Source organism: Nerophis lumbriciformis, linkage group LG03, assembly GCF_033978685.3.
Source record: "Nerophis lumbriciformis linkage group LG03, RoL_Nlum_v2.1, whole genome shotgun sequence".
Classification (NCBI taxonomy): Eukaryota; Metazoa; Chordata; class Actinopteri; order Syngnathiformes; family Syngnathidae; genus Nerophis; species Nerophis lumbriciformis.
In genome coordinates this window covers 45,537,185-45,564,623 of record NC_084550.2, presented here as the reverse complement: position 1 = coordinate 45,564,623, position 27,439 = coordinate 45,537,185, and positions in this window count along the sequence as shown.

The window sequence follows — 27,439 nt, the reverse complement described above, 5'->3', positions numbered from 1 at the left end:
CTCATAATGACAGTGTAACTGCCACACTCAATATGACAGTTATTTAAACATAACTCGTAAACCAAACATGATAAATGACTAATTATGCCTGGAGAAATGTATCTTTGTGAGTTTTACTGGGAAAAATTTTTTTTTAAGGTTTATAAAGACACAAGTTATTTTTTTTTTTACTCAATATGATAGTATAACTGTCATACTAAATATGAAAGTTGTATAAACATAACTCCAAAACCAAACATGCATTATGTCTAAAAATGCCTGCAATATTGTATCTATGTGATTTTTACCAGAATCGGGTATTTTTGGTAAGGTTTACACATACAAAAATTAGGTTTTACTCACTATGACAGTATACTGTCACATTCAATCTGACAGTTATTTAAACATAGTGTAACTCCTAAACCACAAAAAAAAAAAGGCTAATAATGCCTGGAGAAATGTATCTTTGTGAGTTTTCCTGGAAAAAAAATAAAAAATGTATAAGGTTTGTAAAGACACAAGTTAGTTTTTTTAATTAATATGACAGTAAAACTGTCATACTAAATATGAAAGTTAAATAAACATAAATCAAATCAAATCAAATCAACTTTATTTATAAAGCACATTTAAAATTTACCACAGAGGTAGCCAAAGTGCTGTACAATGAACAGGTTAAAAGATAAAACGAGTACCGAGCAAACACAACACAACACAAACAGAATACGATAAAAAATAAATAATTAAAATAGAATTAATAAAAACATAAAAACATAAAAACAGGATCACAGCAGGTGTATTATGGGGCGCCATTGCAGGATGGATATCACTCAGCGTTAAAAGCCATGGAATAAAAGTATGTTTTTAAGAGAGATTTAAAAACAGGAAGAGAGGAGGCTTGTCTAACACTCAGGTGTAGGTCGTTCCAGAGCTTGGGAGCAGCAACGGCGAAAGCTCTGTCACCTCTAAGCTTCAGCCTTGTGTCAGGGACCGTCAACAGCAGCTGATCGGCTGCAAACTCCAAAACCAAACTTGCAATACGTCTAAAAATGCCTGGAATATTGAATCTATGTGAGTTTTACCAGAATCAGGTATTTTGGTAAGGTTTACAAATACAAAACCTGGGTTTTACTCATAATGACAGTATAACTGCATTATTTGATATGACAGTTATTTAAACATAACTCCTAAACCAAACATGATAAATGGCTAATAATGCCTGGAAAAATGTATATAAACATAACTCCAAAACCAAACATGCATTATGTCTAAAAATGCCTGTAATACTGTATCTATGTGAGTTTTACCAGAATCAGGAATTTTGGTAAGGTTTATAAATACAAAAATTAGGTTTTACTCATAATGACAGTATAACTGCCACCCTCAATATGACGGTTATGTTAACATAACTCCTAAACCACACATGAAAAATGGCTAATAATGCCTGGAGAAATGTATCTTTGTGAGTTTTACAGGAAAAAAAATATTTTGTAAGGTTTGATAAGATACAAAATAGTTTTTTTTTATTCAATATGTTTGTATAACTGTCATAATAAATGTAAAAGTTATATAAACATAACTCCAATACCAAACATGCAATCGTCTAAAAATGCCTGTAATATTGAATCTATGTGAGTTTTACTAGAATCAGGTATTTTGTAAAGGTTTACAAATACAAAAATAATAAGCGGTAGAAATGGATGGATGGATGGACAGTATAACTGTCATACTAAATGTAAAAGTAGTATAAACATAACTCCAAAACCAAACATGCATTATGTCTAAAAATGCCTGTAATATTGTATCGATGTGAGTTTTACTAGAATCAGTTGTTTTTGTAAGTTTTGCAAATACAAAATATTGGTTTTACTCACTATGACAGTATACTGTCACATTCAATCTGACAGCTAATTAAACATAACTCCTAAACCACACATGCAAAATGACTAATAATGCCTAGAAAAATGTATCTCTGTGAATTTGACTGGAAAAAAATATTTTGTAAGGTTTGTAAAATTACAAGTTTGTTATTTTTTACTCAATTTGACAGTATAACTGTCATACTAAATATAAATGATAAATGGGTTGTACTTGTATAGCGCTTTTCTACCTTCAAGGTACTCAAAGCACTTTGACACTACTTCCACATTTACCCATTCACACACACATTCACACACTGATGGAGGGAGCTGCCATGCAAGGCGCTAACCAGCACCCATCAGGAGCAAGGGTGAAGTGTCTTGCTCAGGACACAACGGACATGACGAGGTTGGTAGTAGGTGGGGATTGAACCAGGGACCCTCGGGTCGCGCACGGCCATTCTTCCACTGCGCCATATGAAAGTTATATACACATAACTCCAAAACCAAACATGTTTTATGTCTAAAAATTCCTGTAATATTGTATCTATGTGAGTTTTACCAGAATCAGGTATTTTGGTAAGGTTTACAAATACAAAAAATAGGTTTTACTCATAATGACAATATAACTGCCACATTTAACATGACAGGTATTTAAACATAATTCCTAAACCAAACATGATAAATGGCTATTAATGCCATTTATTAGCCATAAAACTCACTTATCTTTGTGAGTTTTACAGAAAACAAAATAATTTGTAAGGTTTATAAAGACACAAGGTAGTTGTTTTTTTTTACTCAATATGATGGTATATACTAAATATGAAAGTTATATGAACATAACTCCAAAAACAAACATGAATTTTGTCCAAAATTACCTGTAATATTGTATCTATGTGAGTTTTACCAGAATCAGGTATTTTGGTAAGGTTTACAAATACAAAAAATAGGTTTTACTCACTATGACAGTATACTGTCACATTCAATCTGACAGTTATGTAAACATAACTCCTAAACCACACATGCAAAATGGCTAATAATGCCTGGAGAAATGTATCTTTGTGAGTTTTACTAGGACAAATATTTTGTAAGGTTTGTAAAGACACACGTTAGTTTTTTTTTTTTACTAAATATGACAGTATAACTGTCATAATACATGCAAAAAATATATAAACATGACTCCAAAACCAAACTTTCAATCCGTCTAAAAATGTCTGTAATATTGAATCTATGTGAGTTTTACCAAAATGAGGTATTTTGGTAAGGTTGACTATTAAAGGACTATTAAGGGACGGCGTGGCGCAGTGGAAGAGTGGCCGTGCGCGACCCGAGGGTCCCTGGTTCAATCCCCACCTAGTACCAACCTCGTCATGTCCGTTGTGTCCTGAGCAAGACACTTCACCCTTGCTCCTGATGGGTGCTGGTTAGCGCCTTGCATGGCAGCTCCCTCCATCAGTGTGTGAATGTGTGTGTGAATGGGTAAATGTGGAAGTAGTGTCAAAGCGCTTTGAGTACCTTGAAGGTAGAAAAGCGCTATACAAGTACAACCCATTTATCATTTATCATTTAAAAAAAATAGGTTTTACTGATAGTGATATTATAAGTGCCACACTCAATATGACTGTTATTTAAACATAACTCCTAAACCAAACATGCTAAATGGCTAATAATGCCTAGAGAAAGGAATCTTTGTGACTTTTACTGAAAAAAAAATAATTTGTAAGGTTTATAAAGACACAAGTTAGGTTTTTTTTACTCAATATGATGGATAACTGTCATACTAAGTATAAAAGTTGTATAAACATAACTCCAAAACCAAACATGCATTTTGTCTGAAAATTATTGTTATATTGTATCTATGTGAGTTTAACCAGAATCAGGTATTTTGGTAAGGTTTACATATACAATAATTAGGTTTTACTCATAATGACAGTATAACTGCCTCATTCAAAATGACAGTTATGTAAACATAACTCCTAAACCACTCATGCAAAATGGTTAATAATGCCTGAAAAAATAGGTTTTTTTACTCAATATGACAGTAATACTGTCATACTAAATGTGAAAGTTAAGGTTTACAAATACAAAAATTTGGTTTTACTCATAATGACGGATAACTGCCACATTCAAAATGACAGTTATTTAAACATAATTTCCTAACCACACATGCAAAAATGCTAATAATCCCTAAAACAATGCATCCTTGTGAGTTTTACTCGAACATATGCTTTTTTAAGGCTGGCAATTACAAAAAGTAGTTGTTTACTCAATATGACAGCAATGTTCTTTAAATCCTCTAATATGCGGAAAAAGCAATACAAATGTTTTTCAACATAATTCCTAAACCAAACATGCAAAATTTCTAATAAAGCCTGTAAGCCTGTAAGGCGCACCCCATGGTTTACAGAAGAAACCAGAGCTCATAAATTATCATGTAGAAAGTTGGAACGCAAATGGCGCGCGACCAAGCTTGAGGTTTTCCATCAAGCATGGAGTGATAGTTTAATATTGTATAAACGCATGCTTACCTTAGCTAAAGCTAAATATTACTCAAATCTCATCCGCCTCAACAAAAACGACCCTAAATTTTTGTTTAGTACAGTAGCATCGCTAACCCAACAAGGGACTCCTCCCAATAGCTCCACCCACTCGGCAGATGACTTTATGAATTTCTTTAATAAGAAAATTGAACTCATTAGAAAGGAGATTAAAGACAACGCATCCCAGCTACAACTGGGTTCTATGAACACAGATACAACTGTATCTACGACGGATACTGCAATACAAAATAGTCTCTCTCTTTTTGATGAAATAACATTAGAGGAACTATTACAGCGTGTAAGTGGGATAAAACAAACAACATGTTTACTTGACCCACTTCCTGGGAAACTTATCAAGGAGCTTTTTGTATTATTAGGTCCATCAGTGCTAAATATTATAAACTTATCACTTTCCTCTGGCACTGTTCCCCTAGCATTCAAGAAAGCGGTTATTCATCCTCTGCTCAAAAGACCTAACCTTGATCCTGACCTCATGGTAAACTACCGACCGGTGTCCCACCTTCCCTTTATTTCGAAAATCCCCGAAAAAATTGTCGCACAGCAGCTAAATGAACACTTAGTGTCTAACAATCTCTGTGAACCTTTTCAATCCGGTTTCAGGGCAAATCACTCTACGGAGACAGCCCTCGCAAAAATGACTAATGATCTACTGCTAACGATGGATTCTGATGCGTCATCTATGTTGCTGCTTCTTGATCTTAGCGCTGCTTTCGATACCGTCGATCATAATATTTTATTAGAGCGTATCAAAACACGTATTGGTATGTCAGACTTAGCTTTGTCGTGGTTTAACTCTTATCTTACTGACAGGATGCAATGCGTCTCCCATAATAATGTGACCTCGGACTATGTTAAGGTAACGTGAGGAGTTCCTCAGGGTTCGGTTCTTGGCCCTGCACTCTTTAGTATTTACATGCTGCCGCTAGGCGACATCATACGCAAATACGGTGTTAGCTTTCATTGTTATGCTGATGACACCCAACTCTACATGCCCCTAAAGCTGACCAACACGCTGGATTGTAGTCAGCTGGAGGCGTGTCTTAATGAAATTAAACAATGGATGTCCGCTAACTTCTTGCAACTCAACGCCAAGAAAACGGAAATGCTGATTATCGGTCCTGCTAAACACCGACATTTATTTAATAATACCACTTTAACATTTGACAACCAAACAATTACACAAGGCGAATCAGTAAAGAATCTGGGTATTATTTTCGACCCAACTCTCTCCTTTGAGTCACACATTAAGAGTGTTACTAAAACGGCCTTCTTTCATCTCCGCAATATCGCTAAAATTCGTTGTATTTTATCCACTAGCGACGCTGAGATCATTATTCATGCGTTCGTTACGTCTCGTCTCGACTACTGTAACGTATTATTTTCGGGTCTCCCTATGTCTAGCATTAAAAGATTACAATTGGTACAAAATGCGGCTGCTAGACTTTTGACAAGAACAAGAAAGTTTGATCATATTACGCCTATACTGGCTCACCTGCACTGGCTTCCTGTGCACTTAAGATGTGACTTTAAGGTTTTACTACTTACGTATAAAATACTACACGGTCTAGCTCCGTCCTATCTTGTCGATTGCATTGTACCATATGTCCCGGCAAGAAATTTGCGTTCAAAGAACTCCGGCTTATTAGTGATTCCCAGAGCCCAAAAAAAGTCTGCGGGCTATAGAGCGTTTTCTATTCGGGCTCCAGTACTATGGAATGCCCTCCCGGTAACAATTAGAGATGCTACCTCAGTAGAAGCATTTAAGTCCCATCTTAAAACTCATTTGTATACTCTAGCCTTTAAATAGCCCCCCTGTTAGACCAGTTGATCTGCCGTTTCTTTTCTTTTCTCCTCTGCTCCCCTTTTCCTTGAGGGGGGGGGGGGGGGGGGCACAGGTCCGGTGGCCATGGATGAAGTGCTGGCTGTCCAGAGTCGGAACCCGGGGTGGACCGCTCGCCTGTGCATCGGCTGAGAACATCTCTGCGCTGCTGACCCGTCTCCGCTCGGGATGGTGTCCTGCTGGCCCCACTATGGACTGGACTCTTACTATTATGTTGGATCCACTATGGACTGGACTCTCACAATATTATGTCAGACCCACTCAACATCCATTGCTTTCGGTCTCCGCTAGAGGGGGGGGGGGGGGGGGGGGGTTACCCACATATGCGGTCCTCTCCAAGGTTTCTCATAGTCATTCACATCGACGTCCCACTGGGGTGAGTTTTTCCTTGCCCTTATGTGGGCTTTGTACCGAGGATGTCGTTGTGGTTTGTGCAGCCCTTTGAGACACTTGTGATTTAGGGATATATAAATAAAGATTGATTGATTGATTGATTGACATGTGTCTTTGTTAGTTTTAATAGGAAAAATATATTTTGTAAGGTTTGCAAAGTTGCAAGTTAGTTTTTTTAATTCAATATGACTGTATAACTTTCATACTAAATATGAAAGTTACATAATTCCAAAACTAAACATGCATTATGTTTAAAAATGCCTAAAATTCTGTATCTATGTGAGTTTTACCAGAATCAGGTAATTTGGTAATGTTTACAAATACAAAAATTAGGTTTTACTCATAATGACAGTATAACTTCTCTAATCAATTTGACATTTATTTAAACATAACTTCCTAACCACACATGCAAAAAGGCTAATAAAGCCTAAAACAATGCATCCTTGTGAGTTTTACTCGAAACATATGCTTTTTTAAGGCTTGCGATTACAAAAAGTAGTTTTTTTGCTCAATAGTGATGTTTTTAAAATCCTGATATAATGCGAAAAAAGCAATAAAAGAGTTTTTCAACATAATTCCTAAACCAAACATGCATTGTGTCTTAAAATGCCTATAATATTGTATCCAAGTGAGTTTTAGTAGAATCATTTGTTTTTGTAAGGTTTGCAAATACAACATTTTGGTTTCACTCACTATGACAGTATACTGTCACATTCATACTGTCACATTCAATCTGACTGTTATTTAAACATACATTCTAAACCACAGATGCAAAATGGCCACAAATGCCTGGAGAAATGTATTTTTGTGAGTTTTACTGGAAAAAAAAATATTTTGTAAGGTTTGTTTGGACAAAAGTTTTTTTTACTCAATATGATGGTATAACTGTCTTACTAAATTTGAAAGTTATATAAACATAACTTCAAAACCAAACATGCAATCCGTCTAAAAATGCCTGTAATATTGAATCTATGTGAGTTTTACCAGAATCAGGTATTTTGGTAAGGTTTACAAATACAAAAATTAGGTTTTACTCATAATGACAGTATAACTGCCACATTCAAATTGACAGTTATTTAAACATAACTCCTAAAACAAAAATGCTAAATGGCTAATAATGATTGGAGAAATGCATCTTTGTGAGTTTTACTGAAAAAAAAAAATTATATTTTGTAAGGTTTGTAAAGACACAAGTTAGTTTTTTTTTACTCCATATGACAGTATAACTGTCATACTAAAAGTAAAATGTATATAAACAAAACTCCAAAACCAAACATGCATTATGTCTAAAAATTCCTGTAACATTGTATCCATGTGAGTTTTACTAGAACCAGTTGTTTTTTTAAGGTTTGCAAATACAAAATATTGGTTTTACTCACTATGACAGTATGTTGTCACATTCAATCTGACAGTTATTTAAACATAACTCCTAAACCAAACATACAAAATGACTAATAATGCCTGGAGAAATGTATATTTGTGAGTTTTACTGAAAAAAAAAAAAAAATATTTTGTAAGGTTTGTAAAAACACAAGTTAGTTTTTTTTACTCAATATGACAGTATAACTGTCATACTAAATATGAAAGTTATTTAAACATAACTCCAAAACCAAACATGCATTATGTCCAAAATTGCCTGTAATATTGTATCTATGTGAGCTTTACTATAATCAGGTATCTTGGTGAGGTTTACAAATACAAAAATAAGGTTTTACTCATAATGACAGTATAACTCCCACACTAAATGTAAAAGTTATATAAACATAACTCCAAAACCAAACATGCATTATATCTAAAAATGCCTGTAATTTTGTATCCATGTGAGTTTTACTAGAATCAGTTGTTTTTGTAAGGTTTGCAAATACAAAATATTGGTTTTACTCATAATGACAGTATAACTGCCACGTTCAAAATGACAGTTATTTAAACATAAGTCCTAATTTAAACATGTTAAATGGCTAATTCTGCCTGGAGAAAGGTATCTTTGTGAGTTTAACTGGAAAATAAAAATATTTTGTAAGGTTTGTAAAGACACAAGTTAGTTTTTTTTATTCAATATATTTGTATAACTGTCATAATAAATGTACATTTTATATGAACATAACTCCAAAACCAAACATGCATTATGTCTAAAAATGCGGGTAATATTGTATCTATGTGAGTTTTACCAGAATCAGGTATTTTGGTAAGATTGAAAAATACAAAAATTAGGTTTTACTCATAATGACAGTATAACTGCCACATTGACTGCCCCCAAACAAGCATTTTGTCTAAAAATTCCTATAATTTTGTATCCATGTGAGTTTTACTAGAATCAGTTGTTTTTGTAAGGTTTACAAATACAAAATATTAGTTTTACTCATAATGACAGTATACTGTCACAATCAATCTGACAATATGGCTAATAATGCCTTGAGGAATGTATCTTTGTGAGTTTTACTGGAAAAAATATTTTGTAAGGTTTGTAAAGACAAGAGTTAGGTTTTTTTTTTTTTACACAATTTTGCAGTATAGCTGTCATACTATATATGAAAGTTATATAAACACAACTCCAAAACCAAATATGCAATATGTGAGTTTTATCAGAATCAGGTATTTTGGTAAGGTTTACAAAAACAAAAATTAGGTTTTACTCATAATGACAGTATAACTGCCACACTCAATATGACAGTTATTTAAACATAACTCCTAAAACACAAATGCAAAATGACTAATAATGCCTAGAGAAAGGTATATTTGTAAATTTTACTGGAAAACAATATTTTGTAAGGTTTGTAAAGATACAAATTAGTTTGTTTTTTTACTCAATTTGATGGTATAACTTTCATACTAAATATGAAAGTTATATAAACATAACTCCAAAACCAAACATGCTTTATGTCTAAAAATTCCTGTAATATTGTATCGATGTGGTACAAAAAATAGGTTTTACTCATAACGACAGTATAACTGCCACACTCAATATGACAGTTGTTTAAACATAACTCCTAAACCAAACATGATAAATGGCTAATTATACCTGGAGAAATGTATTTTTGTGAGTTTTACTGGAAAAAAAAAGAGTAAGGCTTATAAAGACACAAGTTTTTTTTTTAAATTCAATATAATGGTATAACTGTCATACTTAATATGAAAGTTGTATAAACATAACTCCAAAACCAAACATGCATTATGTCTAAAAATGCCTGTAATATTGTATATATGTGATTTTTACCAGAATCAGGTATTTTGATAAGGTTTACAAATACAAAATCTAGGTTTCTACTCATAATGACAGTATAACTGCCACACTCAATATGACAGTTATTTAAACATAACTCCTAAACCAAACATGATTAATGGCTAATTATACCTGGAGAAATGTATCTTTGTGAGTTTTGCTGGAAAAAAAAAAAGTAAGGTTTATAAAGACACGTTTTTTTTTTTTTTACTCAATATAATGGTATAACTGTCATACTAAATATGAAAGTTATATAAACATAACTCCAAAACCAAACATGTTTTATGTCTAAAAATTCCTGTAATATTGTATCTATGTGAATACTATCAGAATCAGGTATTTTGGTAAGGTTTACAAATACAAAAATTACGTTTTACTCATAATGACAATATAACTGCCACATTTAACATGACAGGTATTTAAACATAATTCCTAAACCACAAATGCAAAATGGCTAATAATGCCTGGAGCAATGTATCTTTGTGAGTTTTCCTGGAAAAAATAAATAAAAAATGGTAAGGTTTGTAAAGACACAAGTTAGTTTTTTACTTATTGTGACAGTATAACTGGCATACTAAATATAAAAGTTAAATAAACATAACTACAAAACCAAACTTGCAATACGTCTAAAAATGCCTGTAATATTGTATATATGTGAGTTTTACCAGAATCAGGTATTTTGGTAAGGTTTAGATATACACAAATTTGGTTTTACTCATATTGACAGTATAACTGCCACATTTAATATGACAGTTATGTAAACATAACTCCTATACCACACATGCAAAATGGTTAATAATGCCTGGAGAAATGTATCTTTGTGAGTTTTACTGGAAAAAACGAATTTGTAAGGTTTATAAAGATACAAGTAAATTTTTTTACTCAATATGATGATAAACTGTCATACTAAATATGAAAGTTATATTAACATAACTCCAAAACCAATGAATCTATGTTCGTTTTACTAGAATCAGGTATTTTGGTAAGGTTTACAAAAACAAAAAATAGGTTTTACTCATAATGACAGTTTAACTGCCACATTCAATATGACAGTTATGTAAACATAACTCCTAAACCACACATGCAAAATGGTTAATAATGCCTGGAGAAATGTATCTTTTTAAGTTTTACAATTTTGTAAGGTTTGTAAAGACTGCGATGAGCTGGCGACTTGTCCAGGGTGTACCCCGCCTTCCGCCCGATTGTAGCTGAGATAGGCTCCAGCGCCCCCCGCAACCACAAAGGGAATAAGCGGTAGAAAATTGATGGATGAATGGGTTTGTAAAGACACAAATTATTTTTTTCTTACTCAATATGACAGTAAAACTGTCATACTAAATGTAAAAAAATTATAAACATAACTCCAAAACCAAACATGCATTATGTCTAAAAATGCCTGTAATATTGTATTCATGTGAGTTTAACTAGAATCAGTTGTTTTTGTAAGGTTTGCAAATACAAAATATTGGTTTAACTCACTATGACAGTATACTGTCACATTCAATCTGACAGTTATTTAAACATAACTCCTAAACCAAACATGTTTTATGTCTAAAAATTCCTGTAATATTGTATCTATATGAGTTTTACCAGAATCAGGCATTTTGTTTAGGTTTACAAATACAAAAAATAGGTTTTACTCATAATGACAATATAACTGCCACACTCAACATGACAGTTATTTAAACATAATTCCTAAACCAAACATGATACATGCCTGGAGAAATGTATCTTTGTGATTTTTACTAGAAAAAATATTTTGTAAGGTTTGTAAAGACAAAAGTTAGTTTTTTTTTACTCAATATGATGGTATAGCTGCCATACTAAATATGAAAGTTATATAAACATAATTCCAAAACCAAACTCCTAAACCAAACTTGCAATATGTCTTAAACTGCCTGTAATATTTATTCTATGTGAGTTTTACCAGAATCAGGTATTTTGGTAAGGTTTACAAATACAAAACTTGGGTTTTACTCATAATGACAGTATAACTGCAACATTTGATATGACAGTTATTTAAACCAAACATGATAAATGGCTAATAATGCCTGGAGAAATGTATTAGTGTGAGTTTTACTGGAAACAAATAATTTGTAAGGTTTATAAAGACACAAGTTAGTTTTTTTTATTTAATATGATGGTATAACTGTCATACTAAATATGAAAGTTATATAAATATAACTCCAAAACCAAACATACATTATGTCTAAAAATGCCTGTAATATTGTATCGATGTGAGTTTTACCAGAATCAGGTATTTTGGAAAGGTTCACAATTACAAAAAATAGGTTTTACTCATAATGACAGTATAACTGCCACATTGACTGCCACCAAACATGCATTGTGTTTAAAAATGCTTATAATTTTGTATCCATGTGAGTTTTACTCTAATCAGTTGTTTTTGTAAGGTTTACAAATACAAAATATTAGTTTTACTCATAATGACAGTATACTGACAAAATGGCTAATAATGCCTTGAGGAATGTATCTTTGTGAGTTTTACTGGAAAAAATATTTTGTAAGGTTTGTAAAGACACAAGTTAGTTTTTTTACACAATTTAGCAGTTTAGCTGTCATACTATATATGAAAGTTATATAAACATAATTCCAAAACCAAATATGCAATCCGTCTAAAAATGCCTGTAATATTGAATATATGTGAGTTTTGTCAGATTCAGGTATTTTGGTAAGGTTTACAAATACAAAAATTAGGTTTTACTCATAGTGACAATATAACTGCCACACTCAATATGACAGTTAATTAAACATAACTCCTAAAACACAAATGCAAAATGACTAATAATGCCTAGAGAAATGTATAGTTGTGAATTTTACTGGAAAACAATATTTTGTAAGATTTGTAAAGATACAAATTAGTTTTTTTTTACTCAATATGATGGTATAACTGTCATACTAAATATGAAAGTTATATAAACATAACTCCAAAACCAAACATATTTTATGTCTAAAAATTCCTGTAATATTGTATCGATGTGGGTTTTACCAGAATCAGGTATTTTGGTAAGGTTTACAAATACAAAAAATAGGTTTTAATCATAATGACAGTATAACTGCCACACTCAATATGACAGTTATTCAAACATAACTCCTAAACCAAACATGTTCAATGGCTAATAATGCCTGGGGAAACGTATCTTTGTGAGTTTAACTGGAAAAAAAATATTTTGTAAGGTTTGTAAAGACAGAAGTTATACAGTTATTCAAACATAACGCCAAAACCAAACATGCATTATGTCTAAAAATGCCTGTAATATTGTATTCATGTAAGTTTAACTAGAATCAGTTTTTTTTGTAAGGTTTGCAAATACAAAATATTGGTTTAACTCACTATGACAGTATACTGTCACATTCAATCTGACAGTTATTTAAACATAACTCCTAAACCAAACATGTTTTATGTCTAAAAATTCCTGTAATATTGTATCTATATGAGTTTTACCAGAATCAGGCATTTTGTTTAGGTTTACAAATACAAAAAATAGGTTTTACTCATAATGACAATATAACTGCCACACTCAAAATGACAGTTATTTAAACATAATTCCTAAACCAAACATGATACATGCCTGGAGAAATGTATCTTTGTGATTTTTACTAGAAAAAAATATTTTGTAAGGTTTGTAAAGACAAAAGTTAGTTTTTTTTTTACTCAATATGATGGTATAGCTGCCATACTAAATATGAAAGTTATATAAACATAATTCCAAAACCAAACTCATAAACCAAACTTGCAATATGTCTTAAACTGCCGGTAATATTTATTCTATGTGAGTTTTACCAGAATCAGGTATTTTGGTAAGGTTTACAAATACAAAACTTGGGTTTTACTCATAATGACAGTATAACTGCATTATTTGATATGACAGTTATTCAAACATAACTCCTAAACCAAACATGATAAATAGCTAATAATGCCTGGAAAAATATATATAAACATAACTCCAAAACTAAACATGCATTATGTCTAAAAATGCCTGTAATATTGTATCTATGTGAGTTTTATCAGAATCAGAAATTTTGGTAAGGTTTATAAATACAAAAATTATGTTTTACTCATAATGACAGTATAACTGCCACCCTCAATATGACGGTTATGTTAACATAACTCCTAAACCACACATGCAAAATGGCTAATAATGCCTGGAGAAATGTATCTTTGTGAGTTTTACAGGAAAAAAAATATTTTGTAAGGTTTGATAAGACACAAAATAGTTTTTTTTATTCAATATGTTTGTATAACTGTCATAATAAATGTAAAAGTTATATAAACATAACTCCAATACCAAACATGCAATCCGTCTAAAAATGCCTGTAATATTGAATCTATGTGAGTTTTACTAGAATCAGGTATTTTGTTAAGGTTTACAAATACAAAAATTAGGTTTTACTCACTATGACAGTATACTGTCACATTCAATCTGACTGTTATTTAAACATAACTCTAAACCAAACATGGTTAATGGCTAATAATGCCTGGAGAAATGTATCTTTGTGAGTTTTACTGGGAAATAAATTTTGTAAGGTTTGTAAAGACACAAGTTAGTTGTTTTTTTTACTCAATATGACAGCATTACTGTAATACTACATGTAAAAAACATATAAACATAACTCCAAAACCAAACATGCATTATGTTTAAAAATGCCTGTAATTTTGTATCCATGCGAGTTTTACTAAAATCAATTGTTGTAGTAAGGTTTGCAATTACAAAATATTGGTTTTACTCACCATGATAGTATACTGTCACATTCAATTTGACAGTTATTTAATTATAACTACCAAACCACACATGCAAAATGGCTATAATGCCTGGAGAAATGTATCTTTGTGAGATTACTGTAAAAACATATTTTGTAAGGTTTGTAAAGAAACAATTTAGTTTTTTTTACTTAATATGATGAGGTGGCTACTTTTCCAGGGTGTACGCCGCCTTCCGCCCGATTGTAGCTGAGATAGGCTTCAGCGCCCCCCGCGACCCCCAAGGGAATAAGCGGTAGAAAATGGATGGATGGATGGACAGTATAACTGTCACACTAAATGTAAAAGTAGTATAAACATAACTCCAAAACCAAACATGCATTATGTCTAAAAATGCCTGTAATATTGTATCCATGTGAGTTTTACTAGAATCAGTTGTTTTTGTAAGTTTTGCAAATACAAAATATTGGTTTTACTCACTATGACAGTATACTGTCACATTCAATCTGACAGCTATTTAAACATAACTCCTAAACCACACATGCAAAATGACTAATAATGCCTGGAAAAATGTATCTCTGTGAATTTTACTGGAAAAAATATATTGTAAGGTTTGTAAAATTACAAGTTTTTTTTTTTTCTCTATTTGACAGTATAACTGTCATACTAAATATGAAAGTTATATACACATAACTCTAAAACCAAACTTGAAATCCGTCTAAAAATGCCTGTAATATTGAATCTATGTGAGTTTTACCAAAATCAGGTATTTTGGTAAGGTTTACAAATACAAAAATTAGGTTTTACTCATAATGACAGTATAAATGCCACACTCAATATGACAGTTTTTTAAACATAACTCCTAAAAAACAAATGCAAAATGACTAATAATGCCTGGAAAAATGTATCTTTGCGAAATTTAATGAAAAATAAAAAAATTTGTAAGGTTTGTAAAGACACAAATTAGTTTTTTTTACTTAATATAATGGTATAACTGTCATACTAAATATAAAAGGTATATAAACATAACTCCAAAACTATATTTATACAACTTTTATATTTAGTATGACAGTTATACCATCATATTAAATTAAAAAAAATAACTTGTGTCTTTATAAACCTTACAAAAAAAAAATGTTCCCAGTAAAACTCACAAAGATACATTTCTCCAGGCATAATTAGCCATTTATCATGTTTGGTTTAGGAGTTATGTTTAAACAACTGTCATATTGAGTGTGGCAGTTATACTGTCATTATGAGTAAAACCTATTTTTTGTATTTGTAAACTTTACCAAAATACGTGATTCTGGTAAAACCCACAACGATACAATATTACAGGAATTTTTAGACATAAAGCATGTTTGGTTTTGGAGTTATGTTTATATAACTTTCATATTTAGTATGACAGTTATATCATCATATTGAGTGAAAAACAAAAATTAATTTGTATCTTTACAAACCTTACAAAATATTGTTTTCCAGTAAAATTCACAAATATACCTTTCTCTAGGCATTATTAGTCATTTTGCATTTGTGTTTTAGGAGTTATGTTTAATTAACTGTCATATTGAGTGTGGCAGTTATACTGTCACTATGAGTAAAACCCAAAATACCTGATTCTGATCAAACTCACATGTATTCAATATTACAGGCATTTTTAGACGGATTGCATATTTGGTTTTGGAGTTGTGTTTATATAACTTTCATATATAGTATGACAGCTATACTGTTAAATGGTGTGAAAAAAAACAACTAAATTGTGTCTTTACAAACCTTACAAAATATTTTTTCCAGTAAAATTCACAAAGATACATTCCTCAAGGCATTATTAGCCATTTTGTCAGATTAAAGACTGTCATTATGAGTAAAACCTAATTTTTGTATTTTTCAACCTTACCAAAATACCTGATTCTGGTAAAACTCATATAGATACAATACTAAAGGCATTTTTAGACATAATGCATGTTTGGTTTTGGAGTTATGTTTGTATACATTTCTCCAGGCATTAATAGCCATTTAGCATGTTTGGTTCAGGAGTTATGTTTAAATAACTGTTACTATGAATATGGCAGTTATACTGTCATTATGAGTAAAACCTAAATTTTGTATTAATAAACATTACCAAAACACCTGATTCTGGTAAAACTCACATAGATACAATATTACAGGCATTTTTAGACTCATCCATGTTTGGTTTCGGAGTTATTTTTATATTCCTTTTTCCAGGCATTATTAGCCATATATCATGTTTGGTTTAGGAGTTATGTTTAAATAACTGTCATATCAAATAATGCAGTTATACTGTCATTATGAGTAAAACCCAAGTTTTGTATTTGTAAACCTTACCAAAATACCTGATTCTGGTAAAACTCATATAGATTCAATATTACAGGCAGTTTAAGACGGATTGCAAGTTTGGTTTAGGAGTTTGGTTTTGGAATTATGTTTATATTACTTTTATATTTAGTTTGAAAGTTATACCATCATATTGAGTAAAAAAAATAACTTTTTTCTTTACAAACCTTACAAAATATTTCTTTCTAGTAAAACTCACATTTCTCCAGGCATTATTAGCCATTTAGCATGTTTGGTTTAGGAGTTATGTTTAAATAACTGTCAAATTGAATGTAGCAGTTATCTGTCATTATGAGTAAACCCCTAATTTATGTAATTGTACACCTTACCAAATTAACTGATTTTTGCAAAACTCACATAGATACAATATTTTAGTTTTACTAAAGTTTGTAAGTTTTGCAAAGAAGCAAATAAGTATAACTGTCATACCAAATATGAAATATATATAAACATAACTCCAAAACCAAAAAAAAATCAGGTATTTTGGTAAGGTTTATAAATACAAAATTTAGGTTTTACTCACAATGACAGTATAACTGCCATATTCAAAATAACAATTACCGTATTTAAATATAACTCCTCAACCAAACATGCTAAATTGTTATTAATGCCTGGAGAAATGTATACAAACATAACTCCAAAACCAAATATGCATTATGTCTAAAAATGCCTTTAGTATTGTATCTATGTGAGTTTTACCAGAATCAGGTACTTTGGTAAGGTTGAAAAATACAAAAATTAGGTTTTACTCATAATGACAGTATAACTGCGACATTAACTGCCACCAAAAATGCATGATGTCTAAAAATGCCTATAATTTTGTATCCATGTGAGTTTTACTAGAATCAGTTGTTTTTGTAAGGTTTACAAATACAAAATATTAGTTTTACTCATAATGACAGTATACTGTCACATTTAATCTGACAAAATGGCTAATAATGCCTTGAGGAATGTATCTTTGTGAATTTTACTGGAAAAAATATTTTGTAAGGTTTGTAAAGACACGATTTAGTTGTTTTTTTACACAATTTAACAGTATAGCTGACATACTATATATGAAAGTTATATAAACACAACTCCAAAACCAAATATGCAATACGTCTAAAAATGCCTGTAATATTGAATACATTTGAGTTTTATCAGAATCAGGTATTTTGGTAAGGTTTACAAAAACAAAAATTAGGTTTTACTCATAGTGACAGTATAACTGCCACACTCAATATGACAGTTAATTAAACATAACTCCTAAAACACAAATGCAAAATGACTAATAATGCCTAGAGAAAGGTATATTTGTGAATTTTACTGGAAAACAATATTTTGTAAGGTTTGTAAAGATACACATTATTTTTTGTTTTTTACTCAATATGATGGTATAACTTTCATACTAAATATGAAAGTTATATAAACATAACTCCAAAACCAAACATATTTTATGTCTAAAAATTCCTGTAATATTGTATCGATGTGGGTTTTACCAGAATCAGGTATTTTGGTAAAGTTTACAATTACAAAAAATAGGTTTTGCTCATAATGACAGTATAACTGCCATATTCAAAATAACAGTTATTTAAACATAACTCCTAAACCAAACATGCTAAATAGCTAATAATGCCTGGAGAAATGTATCTGTGAGTTTTACTAGAAAAAAATATTTTGTAAGGTTTGTAAAGAAAAAAGTTTTTTTTTTTTACTCAATATGATGGTATAACTGTCAAACTTAATAGAAAAGTATTATAAACATAATTCTAAAACCAAACTCCTAAACCAAACTTGCAATCCGTCTTAAACTGCCTGTAATATTGTATCGATGTGGGTTTTAACAGAATCAGGTATTTTGGTAAGGTTTACATATACAAAAAATAGGTTTTACTCATAATGACAGTATAACTGCCACACTCAATACGACAGTTATTTAAACATAACTCCTAAACCAAACATGATAAATGAATGTTTGGTTTTGGAGTTAGGTTTATATAACTTTTACATTTAATATGACAGTAATAATGTCATATTGAGTAAAAAAAATAACTTGTGTCTTTACAAACCTTACTTTTTTTTTTCCAGTAAAACTCACAAATATACATTTTTCCAAGCATTATTAGCCATTTAGCATGTGTGGTTTAGGAGTTATATTTAAATAACTGTCATTTTGAACGTGGCAGTTATACTGTCGTTATGAGTAAAACGTAATTTTTGTATTTGTAAACCTTACCAAAATACCTGATTCTGTTAAAACTCACATAGATTCAATATTACAGGCATTTTTAGACGGATTGCATGTTTGGTTTTGAAGTTGTGTTTATATAACTTTCAAATTTATACCATCATATTGAGTAAAAAAAACTAACTTTTGTCCAAACAAACCTTACAAAATATATTTTTTTCCAGTAAAACTCAAAAAAATACATTTCTCCAGGCATTATTAGCCATTTTGCATCTGTGGTTTAGAATTTATGTTTAAATAACAGTCAGATTGAATGTGACAGTATACTGTCATAGTGAGTAAAACCAAAATGTTGTATTTGTAAACCTTACAAAAACAAATGATTCTACTAACACTCACTTGGATACAATATTATAGGCATTTTAAGACATAATGCATGTTTGGTTTAGGAATTATGTTGAAAAACTCTTTTATTGCTTTTTTCGCATTATATCAGGATTTTAAAAACATCACTGTCATATTGAGCAAAAAACTACTTTTTGTAATTGCAAGCCTTAAAAAAGCATATGTTTCGAGTAAAACTCACAACGATGCATTGTTTTAGGCTTTATTAGCCTTTTTGCATGTGTGGTTAGGAAGTTATGTTTAAATAAATGTCAAATTGATTAGAGAAGTTATACTGTCATTATGAGTAAAACCTAATTTTTGTATTTGTAAACCTTATTAAATTACCTGATTCTGGTAAAACTCACATAGATACAATATTTTAGGCATTTTTAAACATAATGCATGTTTAGTTTTGGAATTATGTAACTTTCATATTTAGTATGAAAGTTATACAGTCATATTGAATTAAAAAAACTAACTTGCAATTTTGCAAACCTTACAAAATATATTTTTCCTAGTAAAACTAACAAAGACACATGTCTACAGGCTTTATTAGAAATTTTGCATGTTTGGTTTAGGAATTATGTTGAAAAACATTTGTATTGCTTTTTCCGCATTATTAGAGGATTTTAAGAACATTGCTGTCATATTGAGTAAACCACCACTTTTTGTAATTAAAAGCCTTAAAAAAGCATATGTTCGAGTAAAACTCACAAGGATGCATTGTTTTAGGCATTATTAGCATTTTTGCATGTGTGGTTAGGAAATTATGTTTAAATAACTGTCATTTTGAATGTGGCAGTTATCCGTCATTATGAGTAAAACCTCATTTTTGTATTTGTAAACCTTACCAAAATACCTGATTCTAATAAAACTAACATAGATTCAATATTACAGGCATTTTTAGACGGATTGCATGTTTGGTTTTGGAGTTATGTTTATATAACTTTAATATTTAGTATGACATTTATATTGTCATATTAAGTAAAAAAGAACTAACTTGTGTCTTTACAAACCTTACAAAATATTATTTTTTCCCATTAAAACTCACAAAGATACATTTCTCCAGGCATTATTAACCAATTTGCATGTGTGGTTTAGGAGTTATGTTTAAATAACTGTCAGATTGAATGTGACAGTATAATGTCATAGTGAGTAAAACCAGTATTTTGTATTTGCAAAACTTACAAAAACAACTTATTCTAGTGAAACTCACATGGATAAAATATTACAGGCATTTTTAGACATAATGCATGTTTGGTTTTGGAGATATATTTATATAACTTTCACATTTAGTATGACAGTATTACTGTCATATTGAGTAAAAAAAAACCCTATTTTTTCAGGCATTATTAACCATTTTGCATGAGTGGTTTAGGAGTTATGTTTACATAACTGTCATTTTGAATGAGGCAGTTATACTGTCATTATGAGTAAAACCTAATTTTTGTATATGTAAACCTTACCAAAATACCTGATTCTGGTTAAACTCACATAAATACAATATAACAATAATTTTCAGACAAAATGCATGTTTGGTTTTGGAGTTATGCTTATATAACTTTTATACTTAGTATGACATTTATACCATCATATTGAGTAAAAAAAAACTAACTTGTGTCTTTATAAACCTTACAAATTATTTTTTTTTCAGTAAAAGTCACAAAGATTCCCTTCTCTAGGCATTATTAGCCATTTAGCATGTTTGGTTTAGGAGTTATGTTTAAATAACAGTCATATTGAGTGTGGCACTTATAATGTCACTATCAGTAAAACCTATTTTTTTTATTTGTCAACCTTACCAAAATACCTCATTTTGGTAAAACTCACATAGATTCAATATTACAGACATTTTTAGACGGATTGAAAGTTTGGTTTTGGAGTCATGTTTATATATTTTTTGCATGTAGTATGACAGTTATACTGTCATATTTAGTTAAAAAAACTAACGTGTGTCTTTACAAACCTTACAAAATATTTGTCCTAGTAAAACTCACAAAGATACATTTCTCCAGGCATTATTAGCCATTTTGCATGTGTGGTTTAGGAGTTATGTTTACATAACTGTCAGATTGAATGTGACAGTATACTGTCATAGTGAGTAAAACCTATTTTTTGTATTTGTAAACCTTACCAAAATACCTGATTCTGGTAAAACTCACATAGATACAATATTACAGGTAATTTTAGACAAAATTCATGTTTGTTTTTGGAGTTATGTTCATATAACTTTCATATTTAGTATATACCATCATATTGAGTAAAAAAAAACTACCTTGTGTCTTTATAAACCTTACAAATTATTTTTTTTCTGTAAAACTCACAAAGATACATTTCTCCAGGCATTATTAGCCATTTATCATGTTTGGTTTAGGAGTTATGTTTAAATAACTGTTATTTTGAATATGGCAGTTATACTGTCATAGTGAGTAAAACCAATATTTTGTATTTGCAAAACTTACAAAAACAACTGATTCTAGTAAAACTCACATCGATACAATATTACAGGCATTTTTAGACATAATGCATGTTTGGTTTTGGAGTTATGTTTATACTACTTTTACATTTAGTATGACAGTTATACTGTCCATCCATCCATCCATTTTCTACCGCTTATTCCCTTCGGGGTCGCGGGGGGCGCTGGAGCCTGTCTCAGCGACAATCGGGCGGAAGGCGGGGTACACCCTGGAAAAGTCGCCACCTGATCATATTAAGTAAAAAAAACTAAATTGTTTCTTTACAAACCTTACAAAATATGTTTTTCCAGTAATCTCACAAAGATACATTTCTCCAGGCATTATAGCCATTTTGCATGTGTGGTTTTGTAGTTATGTTTAAATAACTGTCAAATTGAATGTGACAGTATACTATCATGGTGAGTAAAACCAATAATTTGTAGTTGCAAACCTTACTACAACAATTGATTTTAGTAAAACTCGCATGGATACAAAATGACAGGCATTTTTAAACATAATGCATGTTTGGTTTTGGAGTCATGTTTATATATTTTTTACATTTAGTATTACAGTTATACTGTCATATTGAGTAAAAAAAACTAACTTGTGTCTTTATAAACCTTAAAAAAATGTTTTTCCAGTAAAACTCACAAATATACATTTCTCCAAGCATTATTAGCCATTAACTATGTTTGGTTTAGAGTTATGTTTAAATAACTGTCATATTGAGTGTGGCAGATATACTGTCATTATGAGTAAAACCTATTTTTTGTATTTGTAAAATTACCAAAATAACTGATTCTGATAAAACTCACATGGATAAAATATTACAGGATTTTTTAGACATAAAGCATGTTTCCATCATATTGAGTAAAAAAAACTAACTTGGGTCTATACAAACCTTACAAAATATTTTTCTTCCAGTAAAACTCACAAAAATACATTTCTCCAGTTATTATTAGCCATTTTGCATCTGTGGTTTAGAATTTTTGTTTAAATAACAGTCAGATTGAATGTGACAGTATACTGTCATAGTGAGTAAAACCTAATTGTTTTATTTGTAAACCTTAACAAAATACCTGATTCTAGTAAAACTCACATAGATTCAATATTACAGGCATTTTTAGACGGATTGCATGTTTGGTATTGGAGTTATGTTTATATAACTTTTACATTTATTATGACAGTTATACAAACATATTGAATAAAAAAACCTATTTTGTGTCTTATCAAACCTTACAAAATATTTTTTTTCCTGTAAAACTCACAAAGCTACATTTCTGCAGGCATTATTAGCCATTTTGCATGTGTGGTTTAGGAGTTATGTTAACATAACCGTTATATTGAGGGTGGCAGTTATACTGTCATGAGTAAAACCTAATTTTTGTATTTATAAACCTTACCAAAATTCCTGATTCTGGTAAAACTCACATAGATACAATATTACAGGCATTTTTAGACATAATGCATGTTTGGTTTTGGAGTTATGTTTATATACATTTTTCCAGGCATTATTAGCTATTTATCATGTTTGGTTTAGGAGTTATGTTTAAATAACTGTCATATCAAATAATGCAGTTATACTGTCATTATGAGTAAAACCCAGGTTTTGTATTTGTAAACCTTACCAAAATACCTGATTCTGGTAAAACTCATATAGATTCAATATTACAGGCAGTTTAAGACGGATTGCAAGTTTGGTTTAGGAGTTTGGTTTTGGAATGATGTTTATATTACTTTTATATTTAGTTTGACAGTTATACCATCATATTGAGTAAAAAAAAAAAAATAACTTTTGTCTTTACAAACCTTACAAAATATGTTTTTCTAGTAAAACTCACAAAGATACATTTCTCCAGGCATTATTAGCTATATAGCATGTTTGGTTTAGGAGTTATGTTTAAATAACTGTTATTTTGAATATGGCAGTTATACTGTCATTATGAGTAAAACCCAATTTTGGTATTTGTAAACCTTACCAAAATACCTGATTCTGGTAAAACTCACATAGATTCAATATTCCAGGCATTTTTAGACGTATTGCAAGTTTGGTTTTGGAGTTTGCAGCCGATCAGCTGCTGTTGACGGTCCCTGACACAAGGCTGAATGGTAAATGGTAAATGGGTTGTACTTGTATAGCGCTTTTCTACCTTTTTTAAGGAACTCAAAGCGCTTTGACACTATTTCCACATTCACCCATTCACATACATACACACACACATTCACACACTGAAGCTTAGAGGTGACAGAGCTTTCGCCGTTGCTGCTCCCAAGCTCTGGAACGACCTACCCCTGAGTGTTAGACAAGCCTCCTCTCTTCCTGTTTTTAAATCTCTCTTATAAACATACTTTTATTCCATGGCTTTTAACACTGAGTGATATCCATCCTGCAATGGCGCCCCATAATACACCTGCTGTGATCCTGTTTTTATGTTTTTATGTTTTTATTAATTCTATTTTAATTATTTATTTTTGATCGTGTTCTGTTTGTGTTGTGTTGTGTTTGCTCGGTACTCGTTTTATCTTTTAACCTGTTCATTGTACAGGTTAAATAATACATTTAAAATTTGGTAAATTTTAAATGTGCTTTATAAATAAAGTTGATTTGATTTGATTTGATTTATGTTTATTTAACTTTCATATTTAATATGACAGTTTTACTGTCATATTAAGTAAAAAAACTAACTTGTGTCTTTACAAACCTTATACATTTTTAATTTTTTTTCCAGGAAAACTCACAAAGATACATTTCTCCAGGCATTATTAGCCATTTTGTATTTGTGGTTTAGGAGTTACAATATGTTTAAATAACTGTCAGATTGAATGTGACAGTATACTGTCATAGTGAGTAAAACCTAATTTTTGTATTTGTAAACCTTACCAAAAATACCCGATCTGGTAAAAATCACATAGATACAATATTGCAGGCATTTTTAGACATAATGCATGTTTGGTTTTGGAGTTATGTTTATACAACTTTCATATTTAGTATGACAGTTATACTATCATATTGAGTAAAAAAAATAATAACTTGTGTCTTTATAAACCTTAAAAAAAAAAAAAAATCCCAGTAAAACTCACAAAGATACATTTCTCCAGGCATGATTAGTCATTTATTATGTTTGGTTTAGGAGTTATGTTTAAATAACTGTCATATTGAGTGTGGCAGTTACACTGTCATTATGAGTAAATTAGTATGACAGTTATACCATTATATATTGAGTAAAAAAAAACGTATTTGTATATTTACAAACCTTACAAATTATTATTTTCCAGTAAAATTCACAAATATACATTTCCCTAGGCATTAGTAGTCATTTTGCATTTGTGTTTTAGGAGTTATGTTTAATTAACTGTCATACTGAGTGTGGCAGTTATATTGTCACTATGAGTAAAACCTCATTTTTGTTTTCGTAAACCTTACCAAAATACCTGATTCTGATAAAACTCACATATATTCAATATTACAGGCATTTTTAGACGGATTGCATTTTTGGTTTTGGAATTATGTTTATATAACTTTCATTTATAGTATGACAGCTATACTGTTAAATTGTGTAAAAAAATATTTTTTCCCAGTAAAACTCACAAAGATACATTCCTCAAGGCATTATTAGCCATTTTGTCGGATTAATTGTGACAGTATAGTGTCATTATGAGTAAAACTAATATTTTGTATTTGTAAACCTTACAAAAACAACTGATTCTAGTAAAACTCACATAGATACAAAATTATAAGCATTTTTAGACATAATGCATGTTTGGTGGCAGTCAACGTGGCAGTTATACTGTCATTATGAGTAAAACCTAATTTTTGTATTTGTCAACCTTAACCAAAATACCTGATTCTGGTAAAACTCACATAGATACAATATTACAGGCATTTCTAGACATAATGCATGTTTGGTTTTGGAGTTATGTTTAAATAACTTTCATATTTAGTATGACAGTTATACCATCATATTAAATAAAAAAACTAACTTGTGTCTTTATAAACCTTACAAATTATTTGTTTCCAGTAAAACTCACCATGATACATTTCTCCAGGCATTATTAGCCATTTATCATGTTTGGATTAGGAGTTATGTTTAAATAACTGTCATATCAAATGTTGCAGTTATACTGTCATTATGAGTAAAACCCAAGTTTTGTATTTGTAAACCTTACCAAAATACCTGATTCTGGTAAAACTCACATAAATTCAATATTACAGGCAGTTTAAGACAGATTGCAAGTTTGGTTTAGGAGTTTGGTTTTGGAATTATGTTTATATAACTTTCATATTTAGTATGACAGTTATACCATCATATTGAGTAAAAAAAAACTAACTTTAGTCTTTACAAACCTTACAAAATATTTTTTGTGTGGTATAGAAGTTATGTTTACAAAACTGTCATTATAAATGTGGCAGTTATACTGTCATTATGAGTAAAACCAAATTTGTGTATATGTAAACCTTACCAAAATACCTGATTCTGGTAAAACTCAAATAGATACAATACCAAAGGCATTTTTAGACATAATGCATGTTTGGTTTTGGAGTTATGTTTGTATACATTTCTCCAGGCATTAATAGCCATTTAGCATGTTTGGTTCAGGAGTTATGTTTAAATAACTGTTATTTTGAATATGGCAGTTATACTGTCATTATGAGTAAAACCTAAATTTTGTATTTATAAACCTTACCAAAATACCTGATTCTGGTAAAACTCACATAGATACAATATTACAGGCATTTTTAGACATAATGCATGTTTGATTTTGGAGTTATGTTTGTATACATTTATCCAGGCATTATTAGTCATTTTGCATTTGTGTTTTAGGAGTTATGTTTAATTAACTGTCATATTGAGTGTGGCAGTTATACTGTCACTTTGAGTAAAACCTAATTTTTGTTTTTGTAAACCTTACCAAAATACCTGATTCTGATAAAACTCACATGTATTCAATATTACAGGCATTTTTAGACGGATTGCATATTTGGTTTTGGAGTTGTGTTTATATAACTTTCATATATAGTATGACAGCTATACTGTTAAATTGTGTACAAAACAACAACTAAATCGTGTCTACAAACCTTACAAAATATTTTTTCCAGTAAAATTCACAAAGATACATTCCTCAAGGCATTATTAGCCATTTTGTCAGATTAAATGTGACAGTATACTGTCATTATGAGTAAAACTAATATTTTGTTTTTGTAAACCTTACAAAAACAACTGATTCTAGTAAAACTCACATGGATACAAAATTATAGGCATTTTTAGACATCATGCATGTTTGGTGGCAGTCAATGTGGCAGTTATACTGTCATTATGAGTAAAACCTAATTTTTGTATTTTTCAACCTTACCAAAGTACCTGATTCTGGTAAAACTCACATATATACAATACTAAAGGCATTTTTAGACATAATGCATGTTTGGTTTTGGATTTATGTTTGTATACATTTCTCCAGGCATTAATAGCAATTTAGCCTTTTTGGTTCAGGAGTTATGTTTAAATA